The sequence below is a fragment of the Zalophus californianus genome, chromosome 2, assembly GCF_009762305.2.
Source record: "Zalophus californianus isolate mZalCal1 chromosome 2, mZalCal1.pri.v2, whole genome shotgun sequence".
NCBI lineage: Eukaryota > Metazoa > Chordata > Mammalia > Carnivora > Otariidae > Zalophus > Zalophus californianus.
The window spans coordinates 82,011,330-82,036,200 of NC_045596.1; the positions used below are offsets into that span (position 1 = coordinate 82,011,330).

Below are 24,871 nucleotides of genomic sequence, written 5' to 3' on the forward strand. Positions count from 1 at the left end.
CGATTCGGGACTCCATTCCAGGACCTGGAGATCATGACCTGAGCCAAAGGCAGCTGCTTAACCGACTGAGCCACACAGGTGCCCCAGATTTGAGATTTCTGAACGGCTTACAGATTGATAGTTTCCTTAAAAGCAAGAAATGACTCCTATTTCTTTTGTTTTCTATATAGCAGGTAGTCTGGACTCATGCAAATAATTGATGCTGAATACCTTCTCTATCCTCAAAAACCTTATCAGGTAATTCTTAAAATTTGCTGCTATGAGAATCACCTGGGGAAGTTTGGAAACTCATAATGTCCTGGCTTCACCCTAACCAATTAAATCAGAATCTCTGGGGGTGGGATCTAAGCATAAGCCCTATTTAAAACTCACCAGATGACTCCAACTTGCAGCTAAATTTAAGAATCAGTAACCTAACCCACCTCCATGCCCTCGATCTCGGACTATGACCTCGTTTCATAAAAACATGACTTTGCTACCAACGTCAAACGTGCCCCCTTTCCTGCATTCATCCCCATTTCTGCTTCCCTTCTCTTGGGTACAGAGTTCCTCTTCCTCCCACAGGCTTCCTTCCAACAGCCATATTTTCTTTGCTCTCCTTCACTGAAAACCTTCTCATAAGGCTTTGCTATGCAGATGGTTGTCTTTTTTTTTTTTTTTTTTACCTCCAAGTCACTCTTCAACTTACTTATATCTGGCTTTCTTTCCCATCAGACGTGCAAAAATGGTCTTGTTGGTGTTACTTGTCATGTTGCCAAATCCAAGGGTCAGTTTTCTGCCTTCTCATTTCTTAGCAGCAGGATCCCTTTGTTGGAAATCCTGTCTTTTCTTGATTTCCAGGACACCACATGGTTGCTCTCCTCTCCTTCTACTGTCTCTTGTCTACATGACTTCAGGATGGCGGTTTCCCACTGCTTGATCCTAAGCCCTCTTTGTCGTCATACACCTCCATGTACCACTTGTGTTTAGAGATGATTTCAGATAGTAAATGGTTGAAATGTTTTTTTTTTACCTTAACAGATAAGTATTTCTTTTTAGTGTTATTAGAAAAGACTACAACCTACAAATCAAACTCACTTTAACACTATAAACTGAAAGAGGATGAGTTTAAATAGCAAATCGTATGGCAAACTTCATAAAACATTCTTTACACATCTCTTTTCTTTTTTTTCCCCCTGAGTGTCTTCTCCAGATTACAGATGCCCTTGCTCTCTCCAAAATCCTCCATCCGCTGCTAGGTCTCCTTTTTCCTATATAGCCTTTTCCCTAAGCATACACTCCAGCTTCTGGTCTCCATTTTCCCCCTCCCCACTGGTTTTCAGCAGAAACACATCCTGCTGATGAGCTTCTGTATACTGGGGATCAAACCTGCTAGTTTTATGAGAAGTTAGGGTTCGCCTAAAAGGGAAGTCTTCAAAATAGAGAATATGTACATTGAAGGAAGCCATGGGAAATTTGTTTGATATGGAAGAGATATTCTGGGAAGAAAGAGATTATTGAATAGAGTCTGTCTCACATATGTTTTTACTACCTAGGTAGTAATTCACATTTAGGAATGTTGGTACACTTTAGGAACAGGGGAGTCTCAAAAGCACCTGCATCAGGATCAAAGCTGTCATATTTGTCACCAATTCATTTATTTAATGGGATGAAGCATTGTCAATATGTAACTCTAATTATTAAAGCTGCATCTCTAAGATTTTAATTGAGTAGTGCTGATATAATAAATCTATTTTCTAATAGTTTTGTTAAAGTCTTTTAAACTTGTAATACAGGTCTGACATGATATATTTAATAATTCTAGTATCTATAGGTTATATTTATCAGATTGTAATAAAGCTCCAACAAATACACGGTTTCTTTATTCATTTATATAATGACTTTTTAATACATCAGCCCTAGCATTTGTGGAAGTTCATATACTACATCCCTGAATATTTACATGTCAAAAATTAAGCCAGCATTGTTAAATAAAATATGTTTTATCTGCCTACATGACACAATTACTTTTATAGTGACAAAAATTTTTAAATGTGAAGAGTTATGTTATTTTTATGTAACTCCAAGTTAGAAAATGTAAAGGTTGACTGATTTTAATTATGGTCGTCATGTGTGACCTTCTGTTGATGGCCCAGGGATGTTTGGAGAGTATAAAGTAAAGGTAAATGGAATTAATAAATTATATATTTATTCTGTAAGAATTGTTTTTCTTGCTTTCATTTTAGAAAAATCACTAGGTTATGATATTCTCATTTACTAGGTGTTGACATTATGCTAAATTAGACATTTTTGATTCATTAAAACTTTTCAGTGGTTTTTAGAATTAATTTTAACTGGGCAAAGCTTCACTCAGCTGAGGTAAAAACATCTGGATTTTTAATACAATTCTTAAAGCAATAAGATTTGGTAATGAATTATGAATTCTACATATCATCTTCAATCATTATAACGGGTTCATGTGTGGTTAATTATTGTTACCCTGTAAGATTTTACAAAATATTTAAGATTTCATTGCTGTCATCTATATTGCAATTTATACGGTCTCTTAAAGCAATATCTAAATCTGTATAGTGATATGAAGAATTGCTAGCATACTTGACTGATGCTATATTCAATTGTAATATGAATTATATAGCGTTGAAAAGAGTTCTTCAGCTGCCATATGCAATTGAGAGTATCATGCTAGTTTATGAGTATTTCTGGAACCACAACTGGGACACACACACAAAAGCAAAAGGAGCGGACACTAAGCATTCCCAGGAAACAATATTTTGTTATTCAAGAAACTATTATTGCATCGCGGCCTGGTTTCAGAATTGCTTTGTAGATATGCGATGTTGTCTATAAGTAGCCCTATTTCTGAACAAAAAAGTATATTTCTATGGCATAAGAAACAAAGCCAAACCTTTAGTTTAAGTTGTATGGTAGGGGAGAAATGAGGATGTTCCAAAATATCACAGATATTTGAGACAGTGAATTAAAAATACATATCTATTCACCAATAAGGTTTTAAGTTGCCATAAATTATTGATATTCATTTGTAATTAAGTGACATATTTTGGAACTTTAAATATGTATAATGGTGCCAAATTTCTATGACTCAATCATATATTCAACAGCTGTTTTCAATACAAGTGAAATTCATAAATATTAGGCAAAATATTGACTTAATGAAGAGTGGTTGTGGAATATTAAGAAATAATTAATATCCAGGAATTAGTATATGTGGACAATTATGTGGCAAAATCTGAATATAAGCAGGATGTATTTTTTTTTAATTTTTTAAGTTTTATTTTGTTGTGGTAAGAACTCAACATAAGGTCTACCCTCTTTACTGGCTTTAAGAGTATAATACAATAAGCACAATGTTGTACACCAGATCTCTAGACCTTAATTCATCTTGTTTATCGGAAACTTTATACCTGTTGATTTCCAACTCTTCATTTTCTCTTGGCCTCTTCCCCTGATCATCACTGCTCTTCTGCTTCTATGAGGTTGACTATTTTAGATACTTCGTGTAAGTGGAATTGTGCAGTATTTGTCTGGTGACTGCCTTGTTTCACTTTCCATAATGATCCCCAGGTTCATCCCTGTTGTTGCAAATGGTAAGATTACCTTCTTTTTTAAGGCTACTTGAGTAATATTCTATTGTATGTATATACCACATTTTCTTTATGCATTTATTCATCCATGTGCAAGATATGAATGATTTTAAATGAACCACAAGTTAATATGTGAGATATTTTATTACACAGTTGTGAGATCTATTTTATTGCTTTATTGATATGTATTCATGTTTACTTTTGGAGTTTCTTTTTAAATTAGAAGTTGGGATGAGGGAATTAATTGAGTTTTAAGGATCCTTAACCCCTTACCTTATTGAACATAGTTAGACCTAAACTTAATGGAACAAAATGCCTTTGGGGATTTTGATGACCAAAGAACCATCAATATATAGAGTAAAAATAGAACCTGTCTCTGAACAACCAACTACATTCAGTAACTTAATGAATATTTATCGAATACCCAACATAACAGTCACTGTTCTAGACACTGGCTTGCAACAGTGAACAAAAACAGAGTCCTGCCTTCAGAGAACTCACATCTAATAATGGGATGGAGCGGCGGTGCAGACACAGGTGGAGAACAAACAAATAAGTTATATCAATGTTTAAGGAATATGTACAGTGAAGAATAATCGGAATAGGGGCATAAGGTGTGCTGGTTGGAGGTTGCAGTTTTAAAAAGGATTGTTGGGGAAGGCCTCCCTGAGAAGATGACATTTAGGTCATTAAAGAGGCATGAAAATACACACACACACACACACACACACACACACATTTAAAAAATATAAACTCAAACTTACAGAAAAGTTAAAAGTACAATACAAAGAATTCTTTTTTTCCCTAAACCATTGGACAGTAAGTAGCTGACCTGATATCCATTACCTCCAAATACTTTGGGGCATATTCTTTAAGAACAAGGACATTTTCCTGCATAACCACAATATAACCATCAAAATCAAGAAATCACCATTCTTACATCACTACCATCAAATCCACATCAAGTACATAGACCCCATTCAAGCTTCTCCATTTGTCCCAATTATGTCCTTTATTGTAAAAGGATCCAGTTCAGAATCATGGATTGCATTGAGTTGCCTTATCTTTTTCATCTTGGGTCTAGAATAAGCCATCAAACTTTTTTGAAATTTCATGACTCTGACAGTTTTTAATATTACAGATCACTTACTTTGTAAAATGCCTCTCAGTTTGAATTTGTCTGATCTTTCCTCGTGAGTGCATTCAGATTTTGCATCTGGGGTAGGAATATCATAGAAATCATGCTCTTTTCTTCTCATTGCATTCTATCTAGTGGCTCATGACTTTAATTTGTCCCATTATTGATGCTATTAACTTGAATAACTTAAGGTATAATCTGCCATGTTTCTCCTCTGTGAAGTTATTCCTTTTCTTTTTGTAATTAATACATGTTTTGTGCAGAGGTACTTCAAAATGGATTCTCATCCTATTTCTCATTAAACTTTTTATTTATTCATTTATTTGTCTGGCTGTATCTATCTATCTATCTAATCATTGATTGAATCCATGATTTCCTATTTAATCAGTGCATTATAATTTTTACTACCATTATTTACTACTGTTCTCAATGGTCCCAGATTTGGCTGGTAGGAGCCTTTTCAAGCTGATGCTGGTGTGTTTTCGACATGCCTCTATCATTCTGGAACATTCTCTTGTTTTGGGACACAAGATACCCAGCCTCATTTTTTTAAAAATTTTTAATTTGAGTCTAGTTAACACACAATGTTGCATTAGTTTCAGGGGTGCAACATAGTGGTTAAACTTCTCAATATGTTATGCTGTGCTCACCATAAGTGTAGGTACCAGCTGTCACCGTACAATGCTATTACATTATTACTAACTATATTCCTTATGCTATGCCCTTTATTCCCATGACTTATTCCATAACTGGAACCCATGCTCATCTTGTGCTTTGTTGATCCTTTCTCTGAAATCAGTCATTTCTTCAAGGAGCCTTTGTTCCTTTTAGTGGAGACTAATGGATAAGCCGTGATCTAGGTGTTTGATGAGCTCAATGCCATTGGGGACACAGATGAAGATGGGGGTGGTTACTGCTCCAAGGCCTTATTAGTGGTAAGAGGTAAGGAATATATGTATGTGTACACACATATGCATGCACACACATAGATACATTTACAACTGCTCTAATTTCACATCCATCTATAAGTACTGAAAATGATGAGTTTAATCAATACCTTTGATTAATCTCTAATACCTATCAAACAACAATACCTAATCAAACAACACAGATTTCATTTTAGTTTTCTCCCTTCTTTTTTTTCAGTGAGTTAAGCATATGTTTATTCCCATATGCTTCTATCCATAAGTTTACAAACCTAAATGAATGAAGATGCTACTTGAAAGACACATTATACACAGGGTAGGTTCAATAAGTTAATAGTTTTCTCCCTTTTTATGTCTATTTGATCTACCTGCTGCAACCCCTCCCCACTGTAGAAGCTTCCCTATCCCACCTGCATGCTTAGGCCTTGATTTCCCAAACTGGGCTATTCATATGCACGTTCCTCACTCAGGTTCTTATATACCATTCCAGGTCACCCTACTTGCATACATGATCTACCCCCTCCCCCAGCCCTTGTGCTCTAACACTCTGCACTGGGCCTTTCCTTGCATGATGCCCTCTTTGTTCTGCTTGACACCTCAAGCTGGGCTTTCTCCCATGTGGACTCTCTTAATCTACTCCATCTCTGAATCCCCATTCCAAGATGTCCCCGTGAATGGACACCCTCCTCAGGCTCTGAGGCATGCATGAGGCAGTATGGGCTGCCTCCCCAGGTTGATGTCCTCCTCACTCTGCTCAGGCTCTTATTCTCCACCGCACACATGTCCTCTGTGTAACACCTTTCTTACCCTGCTTAGGCTCTAATATCCTCCCTCCATCCCACCCCATTTGAAAGCCCTCCTTATCCAGCCTTCTTTCTGACATCTGATGCCATGTTGCTCTCACTCAAGCATGTCATGCTCACTCTTTTGGGCTCTAAGTCCCCACACCAGGGTCCCATCCCTGTATGGAGGCCTTCCTTACTCCACTTGGGAGCTAACTTCTCCTTCCAGGTCCTTTTTGCTGAATGGGTACCCTCCTCAGCCTTCTCACACTCTGATACCATGAATTGGACAATCTCCTTCCCAATGTGGATGCCCTTCTTATTCCTTGTGGGCTCTGATACCTCATGCAATCCAGCCCATTTGTGTGGATTTCTGCCTCGATCTGTTCACCTAATGTCTTTAAGACTGAGTTGTTCAGAAAGACAAAGGGGAATAGAAGGGAAAGAGCCGGTGAAGAGAAGAGGATGGAGAAAAGAAGTTTGAGTAATCATTTTTTAATAAACAAAAAATAATACATGTACATTATGGCTCCATGCTGTCTTAGTTCATTTGCTACAACAAAATACCACAGACTAGATGGTTCATAAAAAAACCAAACATTTATTTCTCCCAGTTCTGGGGGCTGGAAGTCTGAGATCAGGGTACCTACATCATCAGGCCCTGTTGAGGGCTATGGACTGCCAATTTCTCACTGTGTTCTCCTCACATGGTAGAAAGGAATGAAGGATCTCTCTGGAGCCTCTTTTAAAAGGACACTGATCCCACTCACCAGGGCTCTGCCTTCATGACCCATAGCCTCCCATGACCCATCTCCCAAAGTCTCCACTTCCTAATAGCATTTATCTTAGGGATTAGGATTTCAACATATGAATTTGGGAGGAACACAAACATTCAAAACATAGCACATGCCAATCTGGAATTAGCTTTCAATTTGAACCAGACTTCAACTTTTGTTTTTAAGTCCCTGAGGAAAATAGTTGCTATAAACCTCAATCTTCTGCTCTAAAAAGGAGGATTGAAGTTACCCTAAGGCCACAGGACTAACATTTTCATGTAAAATTAAGTTAGTGATTTAGGAAGCCTTAGACCACATGTCTAATGAAATAGGGGTATGAGGGAGGATGAGGTAAACCTGAATCACTGAAAAGTCATGTTTACTAACAAGTAAAGAATATGAGACAACAGTGTAGAAGCAGTCCACTAACAAATATTTATGGAGTTTCTACTAAGACATAGAGAATCACAATTGATCAATCTTTTTGTATTTCAACAGTCTCGTAGGATTTCCTTATGTAATAACACAGCAATTAATGTTAATAAAGCTGAATGAATCATCTATAAAAGGCAAAGTGAAGGTCCATTTACTTTGTTTTTAAAGGCAGAAAAGTACATTATGACATTTCAAATTAGGACACATTAGGACATTTCAAAAAATGGCTGACAATTAAATTTTAGTTATCTGGAAAATTTACATGTGGAAAAACTCCATTTCACTTATCATTGGAAAGTAAAGTGCTACTGTTTGTGTCACAGACAATCCAAACTCAAGGTCCTACACTGTCATTGCCTCCAGCCAGCTGTTAGACTTTGGAGTAGTCACTGTAGATCTTAGGACCTTCCGTTCCCTCATCTGTGACACAAGGGAGCTGGTCTAAATTTACTCAAAGACAATGGTCAACTCTAACATTCTATATCTTAAGGCAGATTAAGATAGGGTGCTTTTATCTCCTAAAAAGAACCTCAAGTTTATACAAGGCATTAAAGAATAAAGTATTTTGTGTTGGGAATTGCCCAATGGAGCAAAAGTGACTGATTAGAAATGAAATATTCATTCGCTAAACACCCACACAAGTCTAAGAATAAGGTGTGGTTTTTCTTTCAACTGGTAGAAAATTTGAATAATGGAGTATGAAGTCCATAAGTAACTAATTTACCATTTGAGATTTACATTAGAAATCAGCTGCTGGAATTTCCCGGAAGGTAATTTCCCACTATAGCTTATTTTTCTCAATGTGTGGACCATTAGAAGGCACCCTAGCTGATGAATCAGACCCATAACATAATATTTCACTTGTATAGTGCTCCCACTATAAGTACAGGCATCCCCCACTTTTTGAAAGTTTGCTTTACCCCATTTTGCTTTTGACACAAGACCTATATTTGTCCCTGTTTTCACTAACCAAAAGATAATTGAAGAGGATTTTCTCTCTCTCTCTCCTTTTTAAAGATTTTATTTGAGAGAGAGAGAGAGAGTGTGTGAGCACAGAGGGAGAGGGAGAAGCAGACTCCCCACTGGACAAAGAATTCCACAAGTGGCTCAATCCCAGGACTCTGAGATCAGGACCTGAGCTGAAGGCAGACGCTTAACCGACTGAGCCACCCAGGTGCCCCCTGCGGATTTTCTCTTTTAAGAAAAAAGGCAAAACACAAAAACAGCATTCAGTGTTTGTTTTGCAGGGTTGTTTTGCTGCCATTATAGAGGAGTGAGAGTGAGCCCCCTGAGCAGTGAGAGGGGTCTGGCCAAGCTCCTTCTCTGGGAAGTACACTCAGTATCTCAGCAGCAAGCACCCCTAACTTTGAGCTATGTCTGTGAGCATCTGTGCTTTATCTCAATTTTACTTGTGCATCTGTTGGCAAGACATGTCCAAAGGTTCAGAAAAGCCTAAGAAAGGTTATTTTTGGGGTCTGGGGATACTCAAAAAATTTTCCATATAAATTAATGGTAATTGCTTCTTCACTTTACACCATTTTGGCCTATGAAAGTTTTCATAGGAATGCTCTACTTTCAGAAAGCAGGGGAAACCTGTACTTCTGACCACAATTTCCCCCTTGTTTTCTTTCTTTTTTTAAATTAATTAATTAATTTTGGGGGGGAGGGGCAGAGGGAGAGGAAGAGAAAGTCCCTGGCAGTCTCCATGCTGAGCATGGAGCCCCATGCAGGGCTCCATCTCACCACTCACAAGATCACCACTTGAATGGAAACCAAGTCTAACACCCAACCAACTGTTTCACCCAAGCGCCCCTCCCCCTTGTTTTCTTAGAGTTCATTTCCTCAGTCTGGTTGCTCAAGGACACAGCTTTGAGGTCTTTGGGTGTATTTTCCCCTGATTTAGATCAATAGTATTTCCTCACTTGGGATGTTGAATTTAAGAATATCAAAGCTGATTTAGATATAAGTGGACATTGAAAAAGAAAGACTACACCAGGAGATCTCAAGAGATAGCACTAGAAAGTGACCACATTCCTGCTCCAATTATTGGGGTACAAATAAGGTGAAAAGGTTAAGAAGAGAGGAGAAAGGAAATGAGCCTGGAAAAACTAAGATACATACATTATCTTAATTTACTTTCCCAGCTACTGTGAGGTAGTGTCATATCATTACTACCAACTGCAACTTGTAAATTAAAAGAATACTACTCAGAAGGATAAGTGACTTATTTTCCAAAGATCACATGGCTAGTTATTTTTGAACCTCACTCTTGACTTGACTCTTGACTTACCACATTCATGCAGACACCCTCCAGCTTTGCTGCTACACCGTCCTGCCCGTCCTGGCTCTGCATTGGCCCCATGACCTTGGAAAACACAATCTCTCTGAGTCTCAGGTTCCAGGTCTGTAAAGTGAACTTACAACACCGCCTTCCCTTATTTAATAGGGTTGCTTTAATACTATAGAACTAAATATCCTCCTTATTATGTTGTATAGTTTATAAAGGGGGCACTGATGTCTGATTTTATACAGTTAATTCTTACGAAGGGCTGTACACATCAAATGAGAATGTAGGTGAAAGCAGCGGTACAGTCATGATCACGTGCTTCTTCTTCCATCAGCTACTTCCCATCTCTGAAGCTGTTGACGCTTTTGAGATTTTGGTTATGATTTAAAGGTTGTCCAGTGAGACATTTCAAAGTGATGCCATAGCCTTTGCTAATGCTTAAGATGAAATAAAGGCATAAGTGAGAATTTTATAGCCTGTAATGTCCAAATTCTTCAGACATTCAGGGCCATTGATACTCTGTTCACCATGACTTAATAACATTCATGTAATCAGCCTTCAACTTCACTGTCCCCAGGCCTAAATGAATTCTTCCTCTGCGTCTGCCTGTTTGGGGGTTCTCCTAATGGTTAGTTCTATGCCTGTGTCTTGCCCCACATTTGGTTTCTCATGCCTAGAATACACTTTATATATTGTCTATCCACCCGGGTATAGTCTACATATGTGGGTTTTGTTCTCCAATTGCTATTGGTTCTTATTGTCTACAGCAGGGTCGGCAAATTATGACCCACAATCTGTTTTTGTAAATGAAGTTGTTTTGGAACTCAGCCTATGACAGGCTACAAAGGCAGAGCTGAGTAGTTATAACAGAGACCATATGGCACATAAAGCCTTAAATATTTACTTTCTATCTGTACTACCTATTTACTATCTAGCTAGTACTAAAGGGTACTATCTGGCTCTTTATAGAAAAGGTTTACCAACCCTTGGTCCATAGCAAATTTCGCTTAACCATTGAAGAACCTGGATCTGGCACGATGGGAACAGCCCTTTCCCCCCCCGAAATTATTTATTATTTATAGTAAGTTTTAAGGGCATCAAAATTACAATTGTATGCTGAGTGCATATTTTATTGTTATATCAGTAAAGCACAATTTAGAAATTCCATTATAAAATGAAAGTAATAAATATATTTTAGTGTTACGGCAATAGTAGAGCACCAAAGCCAAAGACTATTACAGACATACTCTGAGATATAATGACAACAGGTGGCTAAGGTAATAGGGGAAAGGTAGGTAGCAAAAGATAATCCTTAGCAGGAAGCTTAGGCTGGGAGGGACACATCAAAGATAACTTCTGGACAAAGAAAGCTAAGGATCTTGGCAACAGCCTAGTGTCTGTCCATTGTTACTGCAAAGCCAGCCACAAAGTCATGGGTGGAGAATAGATGGCTGGCTGGCAGAGTCTGTAGAAAATGCAGGAGTCATTTGCGGTGACTGTGAATGTTAAGAGGAGCAGTTTGTGATTAATTGTTAACAAAGCACTGTATTGTGTGGAGAGCACCTGTGTACGCCTTTCAGTGGCACCCACTGGGAAGCTCCGCTCTCTGCGCTGTTCTAGGTAATGTTCCTCCGCTGGTCATATTTTCCTAACTATACCAATCTATTTAAGACTACGAACAATGCTGCATACTTCTACCATCCACAATTGTTATTAAGTACAGTGTTGCCTTAGTGTGTGTGAAAGCTAACCCCAACACTTGATCCTGCCTTTCTAAATAGCTCTCTTCTCTTCAGAAGTCAGAAGGATAGATTATTTCTCAGGAACCAAATATAGCCCATGTCTATTAGATAGAGAGAAATTCTTCAAAGGTTACTAAATAACAATTTGCCAAAGTGAAATCTCTTCATAAGTTCTGGTAAATAGCTTTTATTTTCTCATCCATAAATATATATTAAAATATGGGCACCTGGTGGCTAAGTTGGTTAAGCGTCTGCCTTCGGCTCAGGTCGCGATCCCAGGACCCTGGGAGCGTGTCCCACATCGGGCTCCCTGTTCAGCGCGGAATCTCTTTCTTGCTCTGCCCCTCTTCCCAGTCGTTCTCTCAATCTCTCTCAAATAAATAAATAAAACCTTTTAAAATGTATATATTGAAATGTAACCCTCCATAATTATAAAGATGTTAAATGAATTAAGCATTTATTCTTATTGAGAATTTGATTTTAGTTATGGAAAAAGATACTCCTTTCCTTTTTGCTTGCTAACCAGATTGTTCTACTTCTTATCTTAGTAATAAGTTATTTCAAATTCAATGGATTTTTTTAAATAGACTTATTTTTTTTAAAGAATTCTAGGTTCATAGTAAAATTGAGAGGAAGGCACAGAGATTTCCCATATACCCCTCTGCCCACACATACGCACAGCCTCCCCCATTATCAAAATCCCCCACCATAACGTCACATTTTTTACAACCGATGAACCTACACTGACACATCATTGTCACCCAAAGACCATAGTTTACATTAGGGTTCATTCTTGATATTATGCATATTATGGATATGGACAGGTGTATAATGTATCCACAAATATAGTATCATACAGGGTAGTTTCACTGCTCTAAAAACCCTCTGTGCTCCACCTTTTCATCCCTCCCTCCCTTCCACTCATATTGCATGTAGCCCTTTCAGATTGGCTTCTTTCACTTAGTAATGTACATCTGAGTTTCCTCCATGTCTTTTTATGGCTTGATAGCTCATTTCTTTTTAGTACTGAATAATATACTATTGTCTGAATATACCACAGTTTATTTAATCATTCGCCTACTGAAGGACATCTTAGTTGCTTCCAAGTTTAGGCAATTATGAATAAAGCTGCTATGAACCTCTGTGTGCAGACTTTTGCATGTATATAAGGTTTCAAGCTTTGGGTAAATATCAAGAAGTGCAATTGCTGAATCACATGGTGAGTTTGTTTAGTTTTGTAAGAAAATGACAACGGTCTTCCAAAATGGCTGTTCTAGTTTGCATTCCTACCAGGGATGAATGATAGTTCCTGTTTCTCCACATCCTTGTCAGCATTTAGATATTTGCCAGGGTTTTAGATTTTTGGCCATTTTAATACATGTGTAATGGTATCTCATAGTTTGTTTGTTTTAATACTATTTATTTATTTAGTTAGTTAGTTATTTTTTTAAGTAAACTCTACCCCCAATGTGGGGCTTGAACTCATGACCCTGAGATCAAGATGCAAGCTCTATGGACTGAGCCAGCCAAGCGCCCCTCATTGTTGTTTTAATTTATATTTCCCTGATGACATATGATGTGGAACATCTTTTCCTATGCTTATTTGTGTTCTGTATATCTTCTTTGGTGAGTTGTCTGTTAATATCTTTGCCCTGTTTTTAATTGGCTGTTTGTTTTCTTATTGTTGAGTTTTAAGAATTCTTTGTATATTTTGGGTAACAGGCCTTTATCAAATTATTAAAAATAGGTCTTTTGCAAATAATTTCTCCCAGTCTGTGGCTTGTCTTTTCATTCTCTTGACAGTTTATTTCACAAAGCAGAAAAAGTTAATTTTAGTGAAGTCCACCTTATCAATTTATTCTTTAATGGGTTAGGTCTTTAGTGTCGTGTCTAAGATGTCTACTTTATTTCTGTCTTTTGTAGTTTGAGTATTTTAAATGATTCCATTTTCTCTCCTTAGCATAGAAGTTGTACTTCTTTTCTAAACTTTTTAGAACTTTTTTAACAGTTATCCTCAAGTTTGCAGCATACATTTACAACTAATCCAAGTTCACTTTTGAATAACACTATACTACTTATAATAGAAAATAGTCCTAATTCCTCCCTCCCATCTCTTGTATCATTACTGTCATTCATTTCACTTATATAGACATGTAAGTTTACATAATTAAATATTTTGTTATTATTATTTTGGACAAACTGTTATCTGTTAGGTCATGTAAGAATAAGAAAAATAAAGGCTTTTATTTTATCTTCTCTTATTCCTTCTCTGATGCTTTTCCTTTCTTACTATGGATAAGAGTTTCTGACTTGTATCATTTTTTTTCTCCCTAAATAATTTCTTTCTTTAAAAAGATTTTATTTATTTATCTGACAGAGAGAGAGAGAGAGCACAAGCAGGGGGAGTGGCAGGCAGAGGCAGAAGGAGAAGCAGGCTTTTTGCTGAGTAGGGAGCCCATTGTGGGGCTCAATCCCAGGACCCTGGGATCATGACCTGAGCTGAAGGCAGATGCTTAACTGACTGAGTCACCCAGGAGCCTCTCTAAATAATTTTATTTAACATTTCTTGCAAAGTAGGTTTATTGGCAGCAAGTTCCCTCAATTTTTGTTTGTGTGTGAGAGTCTTTATTTCTTCTTCACTTTGAAAAATAATTTTGCAGGGTATAAAACTTTAAGTTGGTGGAATTTTTTTCTCTGTACTTCAAATGATTCATTCCACTCTCTTCTTGCTTGCCTGGTTTCTGAGGAGAAGTCAGATGTAATTCCTATCTTTGCTCCTCTATAAGTAGGTGGTTTTTATTTTTTCTGACTTCTTTTAGGATTTTCTCTTTATCTTTCATTTTCTGTAGTTTGAAGATGATATGCCTAAATGCCATTTTTTGGGAGAACATTTATTCTGTTTGGTGTTCTCTGAGATTCCTGGATCTGTGGTTTGGTATAGGACATTAATTTAGGAAAATTCTCAGTCCTTGCTGTTTCAAACATTTCTTCTGTTCCTTTCTCTTTTTCTCCTCCTTCTGGTATTCCTATTACATATATGTTACACATTTTGTAGTTGTTTCATAGTTCTTGGATATTCTGTTCTTTTATTTTCTAGTCTTTTTTCTTTTTGCTTTTCAGTTTTGGAGTTTTCTTTTTTTTTTTTAGGATTTATTTATTTATTTCAGTGTGAGAGAGAAAGAGAGAGAGAGTGCACAGAGGGGAGGCACAGAGGGGAGGGAGGAAGAAACCCAAGCGGACTCCACACTGAGCATGGAGTCCGATGCAGGGCTTAATCTCATGACACTGAGATCAGACCTGAGTGGAAACCAAGAGTCGGATGCTTAACTGACTGCACCACCCAGGTGCCCCATCAGTTTTGGAGTTTTCTATTGAGATATCTGCAAGCTCAGATATTTTTTCAGCCTTGTCCTGTCTACTAATATGCCCATTTGAAGCATTCTTCATTTCTATTTGTGTTTCTGCTTTCTAGTATTTCTTTTTAGTTCTTTCTTTGAATTCCCATTTATTTGCTTACATTGCCTATCTGTTTTTGCATGCTGTCCACTTTATTCATTAGCATACTTAGTATATTAATCATAGTTGTTTTTAACTCCCCGTCTGATAATTCCAACATTTTTGCCATATCTTTATCTTGTTCTGATGTTTGCTCTGTCTCTTCAAATTGTGTTTTCGCCAGTTAGTATGCCTTGTAATTTTTCCTTTATTACTGAACATAATGTACTGGGTAAAAGAAAATGCCATAAATAGGACTTTAATAATATGGCAGCAAAGTGTTGGGATAAGGGAAGTGTTGTATTGTCCTATGACTGAATCTTAGTCTTTTCAGTGAGCCTGTGTCTGTACTGTAAACTTTACAAGTGATTTTCAGGTTTTTTAAATCCCTTTTTAGGTAGGGCAGGATGAATAGAGTGGGCTGGAGTTTGGTACTTCCCTTCCCTCAGTTTAGTTAAGCTCTGATAAAACCCTGACAGGTAAGCCTCTGGTTAAATAGTTTCTCCTGAAGGCAGATTACGTTAAGAAGAACAAAGTGCTCTGGTGTATTTCAAAATGGTTTCTTTCCTCCTCCTCCTATTAAAAACTCAAGGGGATTTTTCTCTCATAGTCACTGTCAGAACCAGATCAAGTTCCTGGAGGGAAAACTTACAAAAGTGTATGGGGGGGGCGGTCCCTATGACTGGGTCCCCCTGGAGTTTTTAACTCTCAGAATTGTCCCCACTGAGCCTCCAGCAATTAGTCAATTCTGGTTCAGATTCTCCTACTCCAGCACTGGTCCCCACAAAAGTTTCTGCTCTGGTAAATTGGGATTCTCTATATTTGTCTGTCTGTCTCTCCAGTTCTGAGGACAGAGGTTTGCCCTGTGATCTCATTTGTTTTTTGATAGATCTAAGAAGAGATGTTGATTTTTTCAGTTTGTTCAGCTTTGTACTTGTCATTAGGACATAGTGATGACTTCTAAGTTTCTTACATGCTGAACTGGCAACCTGAGTCCAAATGATTTTTTTTTTAAAGAAAATATTCTTTAAAAATCTAAGTTGCAGTGAATCTTAAAGATGTCAGCGTAGAGTTGGAGTATAACTTCTAATTAGGTAATACTGAAGTAAATAATCGATGTTTTTTAACTTTAAAAATTGTGGTAGAGTATATATAACATAAAATTTACTATTTTAGACCATTTTTTGGTGTACAGTTCAGTGGCATTAAGTATATTCACGTTGCTGTGCAACCATCACTACCATCCATCTCTGGAACTTTCCTCATCTCCTAAACTGAAATGCTATGCTTGTTAAACAATAACTCTCCATTCCTCCCCGCCACCAGCTCCTCCCAACCACTATTCTACTTTCTCTACGAATTTGAATACCCCAGGACCTCATATAAGTAGAATCATACAATACTTGTCCTTTGGTGTTTGGCTTATTTCGCTTAGCATAATGTCTTCAAGGTTCATTCATGTCGTAATATGTGTCAGAATTCCACTCGTTTTTAAGGTTGAATAATATTTCATTATATGTATATTCCATTTTGTTTATCCATTCATCTGTTAATAGCTATTTCTACCTTTTGGTTGTTTTGAATAATGCTGCTATGAATATTGGCCTACAGAACCTGTGCAAGTCTGATTTTTTTCTTAGAGAGAGCCCTTTTACTAAATGAATACTTATAAGGTGACTAATATGTGCTAGGCATTGTGCTAGGTGCTAGGTACACCCTAGTCATCTTAGAGCCCATCATTATGCCTCTTTATTTTTTGGACGTGTAGGTCCCGTATTCTTGGAACCCAGGTAATTAAAAAACTAATTAACACTTGGTGATGACATTGCTATCCAGCAGTCCAAACGTATAGTGCCAATATTAATGTATTTGGGGATGAAAGGTAAAATATACAGGAAATATTTTCTCATAAAATATTGAAAAGAATCACAATACTACAGAGATTTTGTTTAACGTGTTAAGTGAGTATGCACTTTTTTTAAAAGCAGAGCTTTCTTTTTTACTTATATAAAATATGTTTCATTTCTTTCAATAAATATACTCCCATTTGAAAATTCTCTGGGGAATGGAAAAACAAGCACATCTAGCTTGAAATGGAGTGGTTGGTTCTTTTTCAGTTTTACACTAAGCAGTGATTAAAAAAAAAAAGTCTCCAGGGTAACCATCTTGATCATTACAGTTTGCATTGAAAGGAAAAACTAAGTATTGCTTGAGCATTACCCTCATTTGCCAGGATCTTTGACAAGTCGTTTTGTCTCTCTGCACTTGTTTCCTGGGGATAGTAATACTTATTTTGCAGAGGCGTTTCAAAGATGAAATGAGAGGATTCATGTAAAAGCATTTTGTGAACTCAAGCACTATACCAATATAAGGAGTTTAAAAAGTTGCTATTTGCAAACATGTCCATATATTAACATTTTAATGGCTACAAAGAATTGCCAAAATGTCCCCACATTCTGCTGTTTGTTAAAGAATGTAACCTAAGTTGTGAAACCTTTTTCCTAATGGAATTCAAGAAAGCCACTTGGAATTGAAGAAAAAAAAAAATGGGTTCTACAATTTTTTCTTTTTCTGAATTGGGCCATGTGCTAAAAGGACTCAACCAAGTATCCAAGCATACAACTATCCAAGAATTCTAGCAGCCTTGACTACACACAATTGCCTGAACAAAAAGAAAATACTCCTCCATATTGTATCTTTCTCATACTGAAAATGGAAGAAACAACAGTGCAAAAGGATCATTTATGTGGAGGAAAGCAATTAATGGGTAGATCCAAAACACACATTGGACTTGGAGTTAGGAGACACTGATTATTATCCGAATCCTGCTACGTTCAGGTTGTGGGACTTTTGGCTGGTCCCATCTTTCCTAGGCTTCAGTTTCTTTATATGTAATAATTAGAGAGTTGGGTGGATTCTGTATAATATCTAAGGTCCCTTTCAGCTTGAAATGCCAGGTTCAGTGTGCCTCTGGGGCTTCATGCACGGCACCACTTGGCTGTCTCCTGCGGCAGTCCTCTTCAGCCTTGCTTTGCTTGCTGCATCTGGAAGATATTTCTTCCAAAGTCCTGCAGACAGCCAGGACTACCGCAGGTGTGTGACCGTGGTCTGTGGATTCAAGACCCTTCCTCCCTGCTCTAACCTGTATCCTTTTCTTTTCCCTGGATACGCAGAGCCTTCTTTGTCTTTGTTCTTCTAGTTTAGACAAATCCATTTCTGCTTTGTCAAATCCTCCCAGCCTATGGTGACATCTAGGGATAATGTAAGACAGCATTTCCCCCCACTTGCCAGTAAGTTTGGCTCTGATTGCCACAGCAGCATTTGGAGAGCTTCCTGGTTTAATGTAACAGCTTCGTAGTATTCCATTGTTTGGATGTATCAGAATCAACCTAAGTTATTCTCTATTGCAGTCGCAGTTAATATCTCTTTACTCTTGTGGTTTTGTTTATGTCTGTATCCACCTGCAGGGACAATTCCTAGAGATGGAATTATTGGGTTCAAAGGCAGATATATGTGTGATCTTGATGGATATTTCTGAATTTCCCTCCAAAAAAGTGCTTGTCCCAACTTATATTCCCACAAGCAATATGAAAGGGCCTGTTCTCAACACTTATCCCAAAACAGTGTATGATCAAACTTTCTGGGCTTTCCAATTTGACAGGCAAAAGACAGTATCTCACTGTTGTTTTAAATTGCATTCTTTTATTGGGAGTGAGGTTGAGCATCTTTTCATGTGTTTAAGGGCTATTTGTCCTTTCCATTTTTTTAGTTATCTGTTAATATCATTTGTTAATGCTGCTATCTAGGTATCTTAAAGATAAATTTGACATAGGCTTTTAAAATTATGTAAAATAAGGGTCAGGTAATGCTCAAAAGTCAGGACAGAAGGTTTTAAATCTTAAAATAATTAAAAAGAAAAATTCGGAGGAATTCTTTCTTTTCTTAAAAGTTTATTCATTTATTTAAGTAATCTCCACAGCCACTGTTGGGCTCAAACTCAAGACCCTGAGGTCAACAGTAGAGTCCCAGGCTTCTCTGACTGAGCCAGCCAGGCACCCCTGGAGAAATTCTTAATCATCATGTTTCCTTTTGCATTTCATTCTCTTTCTTCTCTTTCCTATTTACCTTTGTCTCTTCTCCCTCAACTATTCATAAAAACCTTAAATATACATTTAGTATTTCCATTTAGTGAATAAAGTTTTGTGATCCCTTTCTCTATTGTGTAAAAACAAAAAATAGAGAATTCTATATTCATTAAAAGATAAAAGTGCACATGTTTTTATGCCTTTTATATTCTTTATGTCTTCTTCGTTGGAAGCAACAGAAACTATGGATGTTTTAAACAGACATGGGGTAGCTCCAGCAGGCAGGTAACCAGGTTACTCATCCGTGAGTAGTGGGTAGAGTGGTGTTGCAGAGTCCTGAGTCCATCAGGGTTGTTGGGCGCTGTGCTCAATGGCTCAATCACTACTGCTAATGGATGCCAGGGGTTGCTGTTGCAACTGGATGTGGCTGCCATTGGCTTCTCCCCGTGGGTTCAGAGCAATCCCTGCTTCTTTGGACCCAACACATTTGATGTGGTTTGTCTAGGCTATGTCTGGTCTGTGGCCTGGGTGAAGTGTTCAGGCTCTACCTGCAGGAATGCTATGGAAACCAGTCTCAGGCATTTCCATCTTCAGCAGTGGGAGGCAGGCTCTGCATCATAAGATGGGGGAGGTTCCATCATTAGAAGGCTGTTTAGATTCTGGATGTTCAAAAAGATTGACAATTGTCATCAGTAGTTCTCAACTGATCTTCTCCTTGTCTAGGCAGTTATCCTTAAAAGACTGCCACTTGAGAATCAAGATTAATTGTCTATTTCTTCTCTTAGCCTGAAATGTTGAGGTTCAAGGAGGAAAATAATTGGTCCTCCTTTCACATAGCCTGATCAGAGTTTGGCTGGGATGGGAAATAGGAGAATGCAGTTGGAGAAAAAGCTCCTAAAACCAAAATGGAATTACCAATTTTTAACCCTTTAATCTGATTGTTTAATTATGTGTTCTCTTTCCATCTGCTTACTTTTTCTGAAAAATGAGTTCACACTAACATGTTCTGGATAAAAATAACTTATTGTTTTTGTATTTTCTAGAATTACAACAGTTAAGTTAGGGCTAGCCACAGAGATACACATGGCCTACAAAAAAAAAAAAAATTTTTTTTAATCCCTTTTCCCTAGGCTAATTGTGTTATTGTGTAACAAAGTACCACAGACTGGAGGGCTTAAACAACAGAAATCTCATGTCCCACAGTTCAGGAGACTCTAAGTCCAGGATCACAGGCCCAGCAGCGTTGGTTCCTTACAAGGTCAGCGAGGGAAGGGTCTGTTTCAGGCTTCCCTCCTTGACTTGTGGATGGCTGTCTTCTCTGTGTGTTTACAAATTGTCTTCCCTCTATACATGTTTCTGTGTCCAAATTTATCATTTTTATAAGGATACGGGTCGTGTTGGATGAGAGCCCATCCGAATGATCTCATTTTAACTTGCTTACCTCTACTTCCAAATAAGGTCATGTTCTGAGGTACTACAGATTAGGGCTTCAACATATGAATTTTGAGGGGGATGTAATCAACATGAATCTAATGTTGCTAATGTTAATAAAATTTATGTTTGGGAGAGAGGATAAGAGACCGTAAAAGACTCTAGTAGCTGTAGTACTTTCTAATTTGGGGGGAAGGTAGTGCTGAGGGTCAGGAGTCTGAGATAATGGCATGTCCAAATCTGGAGAGGCTCCAGAAGACCTTTCAGTACACAATCTCTGTTTATAATATTTTAAAATAATACTTTGCAGATGTGATCTAGGCAATTAAATCTAAGTAGAATTTGGTATCTACATGTCCTATACGCAGCCCTAAAAGCCATTTATTTTAAAAGATTTTATTTATATGACAGAGAGAGATAGAGATAGCGAGAAAGAGCGCACAAGCAGGGGGAGCTGCAGGCAGAGGGAGAGGAAGAAGCAGGCTCCCCGCGGAGCAAGGAGCCCGATGCGGGGGTTTGATCCCAGGACCCCGAGATCACGACCTGAGCTGAAGGCAGACGCTTAACTGACTGAGCCACCCAGGGGCCCCGCCATTTATTTTCAATTTAAAAAAGCGTAACTTTGGGGTGCCTGGCTGGCTCAGTCTGTAGAGCATTCGACTCTTGATCTCGGGGTCGTACGTTCAAGCTCCACAATGGGTGTAGCGTTACTCTAAAAAAAATTCTAATTCTACTCCAATTCTAAGGTGCTACACTTATTTCTCTTCTCTAGTTCTGAGGTGTTAAACTTATTTTGGAAACAATCTGACAATTAATGTTGCAACAGAACTTAGTCCTACTAATTTCACTGAATTTTTCTTTGATTACAGAAAATCACATGAGAAATCTCAAAACTTGGGACGCCTGGATGGCTCAGTAGGTTAAGCGGCTGCCTTCGGTTCAGGAAGTGATTCCAGGTCCTGGGATCGAGTCCCGCATCGGGCTCCTTGCACTGAGGGGAGCCTGCTTCTCCCTCTGCCTGCAGCTCCCCCTGCTTGTGCTCTCTCTCTCTCTCAAATAAAAAAATTAAATCTTAAAAAAAAAAGAAATCTCAAAACTCATGAGTTTTCACATGGATTTTTCCAATCAATTGAAACCACATTTTTTGAGCACCTATATATAAAACAGAATGTAGTAAAAAAAAAATGTGATAGAGTCAGAAAATTGTGATGAAACTTCTCTAATCCATCTGTCTTATCTACCTCACAGGACTCAAAAACAATAAACGATATAAAGCCCTACAAGTCCAAGCTACTTTTATAACAAACTATGAACAAAGAGTCTTACTTTGCTTTTAGGTTACTGAAACATATGGCAAATTCTTTATTGGTCTCAAGCACCTTAGAATTAAAATGGAGAGGATTGATGAGATGTTACAAGCAATTAATAGCATAAGCAAATACTGCCAACTTTTATTGAATAGCTCTATTAAAATTACAGCCTTAAGATTTAAAAAATAGGCTTGAGTCTAAGACAGTTGACTCTCCCTTCTGAGTCTCCTTTGCACTGAGTTTAAGCCTATTTAGGTTCCTACACATTCCGTCTTGCATTTGGACAAATTACATTTTGGCAAATTTCCTAACTTTGGCAAATCATACATATTTCTGACCGTACTCTGCAGGAAGCTTACAGGCAGAATGTATTCTATTCGCTTTCAGTTCCTTGGGGCTTCCTCCTTTGCACCTTGCTGAGTAAGGGGTCACTATAAACATTGTAATCTTTGAAACTTTTGAATGTGAATGAGCAAAGCATCCACATGATGGCAGCATGTTAAAAGAATAAAGATTGTCCACTTGAGGCCATCCTTTTCATCTTTAAAAATCTGTATGAACAAAGAGGAAAACTTCAACCGTACCAACTTAGTGAACCCCTTATACTCATTGATTCTTACAGAGGCAGGAGCTGAGCGTAAGAGATGGTTTCCAGATCTCAAAATCAATAAGGAGCAAGAAAACAGAGAGCTCTGAGTACTGAGATTTTAAGCTAGAACCAGACAGTCAGGATGTGACTCATCCTTCGAGCTGAATGGTTTTTGGTTACAAGCAAGGGAATTGTTTGGCAAATTGTACAAAGAAAAATGTAATTTATGGATAGCGCCTAATTTTCATGTCTGTAGCTATACAGATGTTTTTGGTTGCTCTGCTGATTAAATCTTTAAAAGTCATATACATGTATGTGTTACGTATTTTTAAATGGATTACCAAAACATTGCAATGATGAATTTGAACAACCTCTTTGCCTTGTCATCTGTGACTAAGGATTTTTATTTCCTTAGGAAACCCATTAGCCCACATTTGTTGGAAACCCCCCTCTGCGTGATAATCGCCTAGGTAAGAGAGAGTGCAAGCGTACTCCTGCGCTGCAAGTCTAGGTGTAATTGACTAGGGCCAGCCTGTAGACAATGGCATGGTCTTTCTTATTTAAACTCTTGGTGCTGTTTTGTTTTGCATTGACATTGTCTTCAGCCAGGCTTTCTTTGGTGATGGCAAACAAGACCCTAGATCATGTTTAGCCGGAGGTTTAGCTACTTCAAAAAGACAGTTCTTTTTCCCGAAAGTTTCAGCCAAAGTTCTGGAGCTGGCTCCCATTGGCTGGGTTCGGGTCACTTACAAATTCCTGAGCCAATCCAAGCGGCTAGGAGGAGTGGAGTGTTGTGATTTAGGAGGCCAGGCACGGCAGATGGCTGAATGCATATCCAACCACTTTCCTCCCCACTAACAACACGAGAAAAGAGAAACAGGTATTAAATTGTTTGCTTAACTGCTGCTTATCATGCCCAACGTAGAGCTCATATCACAGTTGAAACTCATATCCATATTTCCCAAATGACAGTGCTTTTACCTATGTACAACAGTATGGAGTGCTTATGAGTATTTGTGAGTAAAAAATATTTTGATATTATATGATCTAATATGCAATAATCAAACTATGTTTGGCCATAAGAAAAATCACCTAGCCAAAACTTTCTCAAACTGTAGTCTGCCCATGTCATAATTTCCTGGGGTGTTTGCCATAAATACAAATTCCAGAGCTTCATCCTTTCCAAATTCCTGAATCAAAATCTCAAGAGATGGGGTCCTAAGAAGTAGTATTTTTGAACAAGAGGCTTACATGATTTTTATGCACTGTGATTTTAACAATTTCTGGCTTGACATATTTAACTGTATGCAGCCCTAGAGATTGCATATTTGTAGAAAAGAAATCAGAGGAGCTCCTGGGTTAACTCAGTCCGTTAAGAGTCTGCCTTCAGCTCAGGCCCTGATGCCAGGGTGCTGGGATCAAGTCCCCGGGTCTGTGTCTGGGCTCCCTGCTCAGCAGGGAACCTGCTTCTCGCTCTCTCTACTATTCCCTGCTTGTGCTCTCTGGCTCTCTCTATCTCTCTGTCAAATAAATAAAGTCTTTTAAAAAAAGAAAAGAAAAGAAATCAGATATCCACAAGATTCCTTTCAGTTTTTTCTTCAGGCTTGTCTCCTACTTTGGTCAACATTTTTTTTTTTGTTGTTGTTCTTTTCTCTCCCCTCAAAGTTGAAATCCTCATAAGTTAGAAAGGCTGAGAATTAAACTAACATTATGTCTAATTTATAGCAATCCAAATTAATCACCGATAAGGCTATTAGTCTTCATGGCAAATCCCTTAAAATAAAAATATAGGATTAGAAAGGACCTTAGCTGAACTAACTTCTCTTATACTCAGATAAGGAAACTGATTTCCAGAAAAGTAAAGTGGCTTGCTTAGCTAGGCAATTAATATGGATGGCCCTTTTGAAACCACTCATTTTTAAATGACTATTTCATTTGGGGAAATGGTCATAAAAGTCAGTTAGCTTTTAGAGTGAAAACCCAGCTTTAGTTACATTTACATTTTTGCACTCTAAAGCATAAAATTCAATTTCAGAATGCTGAGCCATATTTTATGGTATGTCTTTATTAATGGTTATTAGACATTTGCTACCCCTCTACATGTATTCCTTATTCCCTGCAATGCTAAGAGTAAGTGCTAGCATGCCCATTTTTTAAATGAAGAATTTGGGACACGCATAGATTAGGTAACTCACCCTAGATCGGTAGTTCTCAAACTTCTATGTGCAAACGAGTGACCTGGGAATCTGGTTAGTATGCACATCCTGATTCAG

At 37.8% G+C, this 24,871-nt stretch overlaps 1 long non-coding RNA gene across 1 annotated transcript; it reads left to right on the top strand.

Annotated features, from left to right (window-relative positions):
* Positions 1–19: 19 nt before the first annotated feature.
* Positions 20–21,614, top strand: LOC113924329. Its single transcript, XR_003520634.1, has 3 exons — positions 20–78; positions 171–237; positions 21,569–21,614. It is a non-coding gene; the product is annotated as an uncharacterized LOC113924329 (long non-coding RNA).
* The last annotated feature ends 3,257 nt before the right edge of the window (positions 21,615–24,871 follow it).